At 46.4% G+C, this 6,000-nt stretch overlaps 1 non-coding gene across 1 annotated transcript; it reads right to left on the bottom strand.

The window, feature by feature from the left end:
- Positions 1 to 3,349: 3,349 nt before the first annotated feature.
- On the bottom strand, positions 3,350 to 3,422 carry TRNAV-CAC (transfer RNA valine (anticodon CAC)). The gene has a single exon. It is a non-coding gene; the product is annotated as a tRNA-Val (tRNA).
- Between the last annotated feature and the right edge of the window lie 2,578 nt (positions 3,423 to 6,000).

Here is a 6,000-nt window from a genome sequence, read left to right on the forward strand (position 1 = left end):
CCTGGTGGTGACCTTGTTAATTGGGTCCAGAGAACACTGGCCAGAGTGACTCCTCTAGTAATTTCCTCCCAAGTAACTTGCTCAATAGGAGGGGAAATAACCCTTGCTGGTCCCAGATATTTGTTTTCTCCCTTTTCTTTATAAATTGTATTTCACCTTTGTTGGATGCAAACAATCTAATAACTCTTTTCCCTTCCATACATAAATGAATTAGCATGCTGATACGTGACTATTTCCTTCCCAGTGTTTGTTATTTCTTCAGAAATTATCCCACTCATGCAAATGATTGAAGGCAATGGAATTGTGCATCTGACAGTGCATCTCTTGCAGACCTGGATTCTTAGAGTAATTGGCCCACATTCTCTTGGTTCCTTTGTTGCATCTCATGAGTAAAAAATGAGATCTTTGGTTTTTACAGATAAAACCTGGTTCTTGGACTTTGTATCTATCAATCTATTATCCATCTTTTTCTCTATCTAATTTATTTGCAGTCAATAATTTCTTTCCATCAGTGACATTGGTGTGGTGGGTTTTGGTTTAGTGAAATAAATGTCTTGTGATGAACTTTGTGTTGTGATGAACTCTGTGTTACATGCACACCAATAGAAGGTATGCGGTACAGGATTTGTGCACACAATTTCACTAGGCTACCCTCAGACTGACCCTCAGAATAGCTACATTAGTTTGCTTCCTAAGTGTGGAAAAATACTGCCAATATTCTGTTGTTTAAAGACAGAGTTTGCACATCCCCCTCTTAATCCTAAAGACAAAATTCCAAAGGTTTGCATCATTGTAACTGGATTGGTTCCTAATTATCTCAATTGGGGTTGGCCTGAAGGCATCTGGACCACACATACATCTGGATGTATGTAATAATGAGTAGCAATCCTCTCTACCTTGTTCATTGAGGTCCCAGAGGCCAGAAGATGTGTTGAAAGAAAACTTGAAGTGTCCAACCAATAGGGAAAGAGTTTGATTGACTCAGTAGGAGCTAGACTTGTGTTGGCTTTGAGGCATGGACACTTGCTAGAGTCAGTGTGAGCCTCTGGCTGCCCACAGAAATTGGGAAGCAAACACCAAAACATGTGACTGTGCTGACTCTGCTGGCATTCTGGCTTTTTAATTCCACCAAATCAGCTTTCTTTCTTTCTTCCTTCTTTCCCTTTCTTTCCCTCCCTCCCTCCCTCCCTCCCTCCCTCCCTCCCTCCCTCCCTCCCTCCCTCCCTTCCTTCCTTCCTTCCTTCCTTCCTTCCTTCCTTCCTTCCTTCCTTCCTTCCTTCCTTCCTTCCTTCCTTCCTCTCTTTCTCTCTCTTTCTTTCTTTCTCTTGCTCTCTTCCCCTCCCTCCCTCTTCCTCTTTCTTTTCTTTCCCCCTCCCCTCTCCTCTCCTCCCCTCCTCTCCTCTCCTTCACTTACAGCATACTTCAATTCACACCAAGTCAGTTTTCTAGGTCCTTCTGAGAAGTAGCCTAAAAGGAGCATTATAGAACTTGTTCTTTAGGGGAATTCTTAGTAGTCAAGTCTCAGAGGTGCCTTGAGAACATGGAGGACTTTAGGTGCATAGACCAAGGATTGTTTTGGCTTGTGGACCTCAGCTGGAATGTATACCTTGATTGAAGAGCTGGGTCCAAGCTGGAGTTCTCTTCCATCCCAGCCAGAACTTCAGAAAAGAGGGGACTCAGTGTAACTGAAAAAAGTTGGGCCATCCCATTTAGATTGGACCACTCGGTTTGCAGTTCTGTAAGGGAGTCTGGAAAATGAACCCTGGACCTAATGAGACCTAGAAGTATTGGGTGTATTATAAGCTATGCAGGATTTGTAAAACTAGAAACTTCAATGATTAAGGTTGAATTATTTCTTCTAGGTTCAATTTCTGGCCAAAACATGTAGTTATTTTTCTTCTTTTCTCACTGTCAACAAAACCTCATTTATTACCTCTGCTGGAGTATTTATTACTCAGGTAAGCCTGGTCTATGCAGAGATTCAGCAGCCAGGAGCAGGGCTTCTGTCAGCTGAGGAAATGAGGAAAAGAAAAATTCCCTTGGCGTTTTTTGGGGGGAATAAAAGATGCTAATGACTTTGTCTACTTATAGACTTGGCTGGCTTGGGGGCGGGGCTGTGATACTGCAGTAATCAGTGCTTGGCCTGGGGTGCAGCAACCCCCCCCCCAGCGTGGGAGGTGTGTTCTGGGGCGGTTCTGCGTGTAGAAAGGAACGTTTACAACTAATAACCTGGTCACATTCCCTTACACTCTTGGTGGATCCAAGAGTCCTTGAAGTCCAGGCAGAGAATCATGAAGTCACTGCTGATCCCTGACATCAGTGCTGGGCCTTGGGCAGAAAGTAAACCTCCAGGAAGCAGCGCAGCTCTGCAGCGGGACAGATAGCTCCAAGGTGGTGACTCTTTAGAGGCAATGGCTGTAAAGACCAAGGAAGGACGAGGCTGTGGGTAAAAGCCCAAGTACCGCTGGCAGGAAGCTGTGGGGAGAGGGTTGGGCCTTGCGCCTGGGTAAAGGGCGGATCCTGAGGATGCGGGCGCTTGGCCTGCAGCTACACCGGTGGTGGCCACTCAGCGGGTCCGAGCGGCGCCCTGTGGCACCAGGCTGCCTAAGCTCTCCCTCCAGAGAACAGAGGGCACAGCCAGCGCTGGGCGCAGCGGCCCCAGACCCGTCAAGGCAGAGCTGCCAACGCGCAGGGACAAAGCAGAGAAGGGCTGGCCAGGGGTGAGCGCCTTCCGGGATCGTGCGCCCACAGCGGGAATCGCAGCTGTTAAAATTGTTGGTTGCCTGAACCTCCGGACGGTGGTTTGGACCCTCACAGTTTTCCGGAGATCATTTAGGGTAGAAGAACCTGTGCAATTCTAATATAAAAAATATACACTTTTAATTGGTGTGGCTGTGGAAGGTTGACTCTATATAGCCTCAGCTTGAGATCCGGAAGCGGATTTAGGTTGGTTTTCTCTCAGGTGAATGAACCTGTTCTGCAACTGTGCTCCGGGCTGGAGGGAAGCCACCTAGGACCCCCTGAAATACTTCCTGAGCTTTCAGGGACATAATCACTTAAGGGATTTTTCCTGGTCTCCTGAAGACGTCACTGACATATGCCCTCACCTCCCTTCATGGGAGCCGGTGACAATTGTGGTCTCCTTGCCAGAAGACCTAGGAGGCGAAAAATTAGGTGTGGATTGGTGGGCAGTAGATCGGTTGGGTGGTAGTAATGGCAACCTCTCATGTCTTTTGAGACTCAAAGATGCAGCTACACATTTGCCTCCCTTATACTAGTGTAGTCCAGTCGACCCTTTTCTCCGCCCCCGCCTTTGTTGAGAAAGGATTAACATTCAGGAAAACAATGCTGTTTCCGCCCGGTTTCGAACCGGGGACCTTTCGCGTGTGAGGCGAACGTGATAACCACTACACTACGGAAACAAGACGTACGTTTGTACTTTGCAATGTAACCATGGAAATCGTAATACCTGCCGTTTGCAACGATTCTAGGTTCCAACATAAGAAATCCAACTGCATTTCGAAATTTGAGTGAAAAAGACCCCAGGAGCGCCAGGGATACCTCAGGCAGAGAAACTGAAGTTCCCATAGGTCCGGGCTTTGGGCTCTGCGCCTATTCCCGAGGCCAAGACCCTGGGGACCCACAATTTGGTTTCGGGATCCCCCACCTCACGCAGGCTCCAGATCGAGAACTAAGATTCCCCGCTGACTCTCCCGCTCCCAGAAACTGCAGGAGGCGGCGGGTTTTGAACGTCGGACTCCCGGGCTCCCCGTTCGCGCCAGTTCCCCCGTTCCCAACCCCAGGCGCTTAGGAGTGTGGACGCCGCCCCTGTCGGGCTGCGGACCGCGCCTCGGTGGCCTTTTTCTGGACGCCGGCGGTCAGGGCTCTTGGCTCTCCACAGATGATCGTTGCTTCGAGTCCACCCTGGATCCGTCCAAGCCGTGTCCTTCCCTCCCAAGCGCTGTCGCCTCCGCGCCTTTGAAGGGTCCTCCCAGCACAGGGGGGCCTTCCGATTTCTGCCACTGTCGCTTATTCTATTGGACTCAATTATTCAATCGTGTCCTCGTGTTTTGGGCATTACCGTAGCATAGGCTATGTCTCAGGGCATTTGTCTGCTTGATAAATATCGAACATCTGACCCCGGCCAACTCATGCTTCTTGGCCTGCATTCACTTCCTTTAAAGGCCAGGCCTTGAGGCCGAAGTAAAACGCAAGGACCTCGAGTCCGCTTCTGGCGGAGGACCCTGGGGCAGCCTGGGCAGATTTCACGATCACAGGATCTCCGCCTCTCTCGCGAGATTTGTTTTCTGAAGAGCAGTTTTCTTTCTTTATAACTGCGGGCCCCAAGCCCGCTGTCGGCCGGTCCACTGCCTGTTAGGGACCCGACTGCAGAGCTCTGCTGCTCTCTTCTGCACCGGGGAAAAATTGTCTTCCATGAAACTTAGGCGGGGTGGGGGATGGGAGGTGGGGGGATGTGGGGAGCACAGCAGGAGGTGAGTGGCGGGGAAGCTTCATTTGTATTTACAGCCGCTCCCCGTAGCTCACATCACCGCCTGAGCTCCGCCTGCCCTGCCCAAATCCATGCCAAAGAGATTGGGGACTGCTGCCTTAAAATGCCCAGAACTTCTTTTGATTTGTCTTTTTAATTGTCCTGCTCAATAGGTCCTAGAATGTAAATGTTAACAAAGAGGTAAGGGTAGTTTTCAGAGAAAGGCAGTGTCTGAGAACTCTTCACATTTGCCTCATAGCAAAAGGCCAACAGGCAGAAAGAGTTTCCTTTTGCTGAAAGATATTAATATTTTTTCTTTGCAAGGTCTTCTTTGGATGTGAACTTGTAAACAAAGTTTGGGGAAGAATGTGCCATTTTCTCTAGCAGTTGCTTTTTTTTTTAATTTTCAGAATATTACAGGGACACAAATGTTTTGGTTACATACATTGGTGCCATTGGAGTCAAAGTTATAAGTGTGCCCATCACCCAGATAGTGTGTTTTGTACCTGTTAAGTGTGAATTTAGCCATCTCCTCCTCCCACCCCACCTGCTACATTTCTGATGAATGTTATTTCCATATATGCACGTAAGTGATTGATTGATTAGCTCCAATTTAATGGTGAGTACATGTGGTGTTTGTTTTTTCATTCTCGTGATACTTCACTTAGAAGAATGGGCTCCAGTTTCATCCAGGTTAACATAAGAGGTATCATTAGTGCACCATTTTTTATGGCCGAGTAGTACTCCAGGGGATACATATACCACATTTTATTAATCCGGTCATGTATTGATGGGCACTTGGATTGTTTCCACATCTTTGCAACTGTGTATTGTGCTGCTGTAAACATTCAAGTGCAGATGTCTTTTTAATAAAAATGCTTTTTTTTTTTTTTCCTTTGGATAAATACTCAGTAGTGGGATTGCTGGATTGAATGGTAGGTACTTTTAGTTCTTTGCAGTATCTCCATAGTACTTTCCACTAAGGTTGCACTAGTTCACAGTCCCACCAACAGTGTATGAGTGTTCCTGGCTCTCCACATCCACACCAGCATTTATTGCTTTGGGACTTTCGATAAAAGCCAGTCTCACTGGAGTTAGGTGATATCTCATTGTGGTTTTGATTTGCATTTCCCTGATGATTAGAAATGTTGAGCATTTTTTCATATGTTTGTTGGCCATTAGTCTATCTTCTTTTGAAAAGTTTCTGTTCATGTCTATTGCCCACTTTTTAATGGGGTTATTTGATTTTTTTCTTGCTGATTTGCCTGAGTTCTTTATAGATTCTAGTTAATCACACACAATATATGTGCATCCATACCTATATACATACACATACACATATATAGATAGGATATTTTCTAAACAATTAGGACATTTTTATTTGGACCATATATTAATTTTATTATATTATGGTTATATAGGATAATGTCCTTAATCTCAGGAAATACATGATGAAATATTTAGGGGTGCAGTGGAGTATTTTTGGTTTGCATACACTAAAGAAATATGAG

This window comes from Microcebus murinus, chromosome 2, assembly GCF_040939455.1.
Source record: "Microcebus murinus isolate Inina chromosome 2, M.murinus_Inina_mat1.0, whole genome shotgun sequence".
Taxonomy (NCBI): Eukaryota; Metazoa; Chordata; class Mammalia; order Primates; family Cheirogaleidae; genus Microcebus; species Microcebus murinus.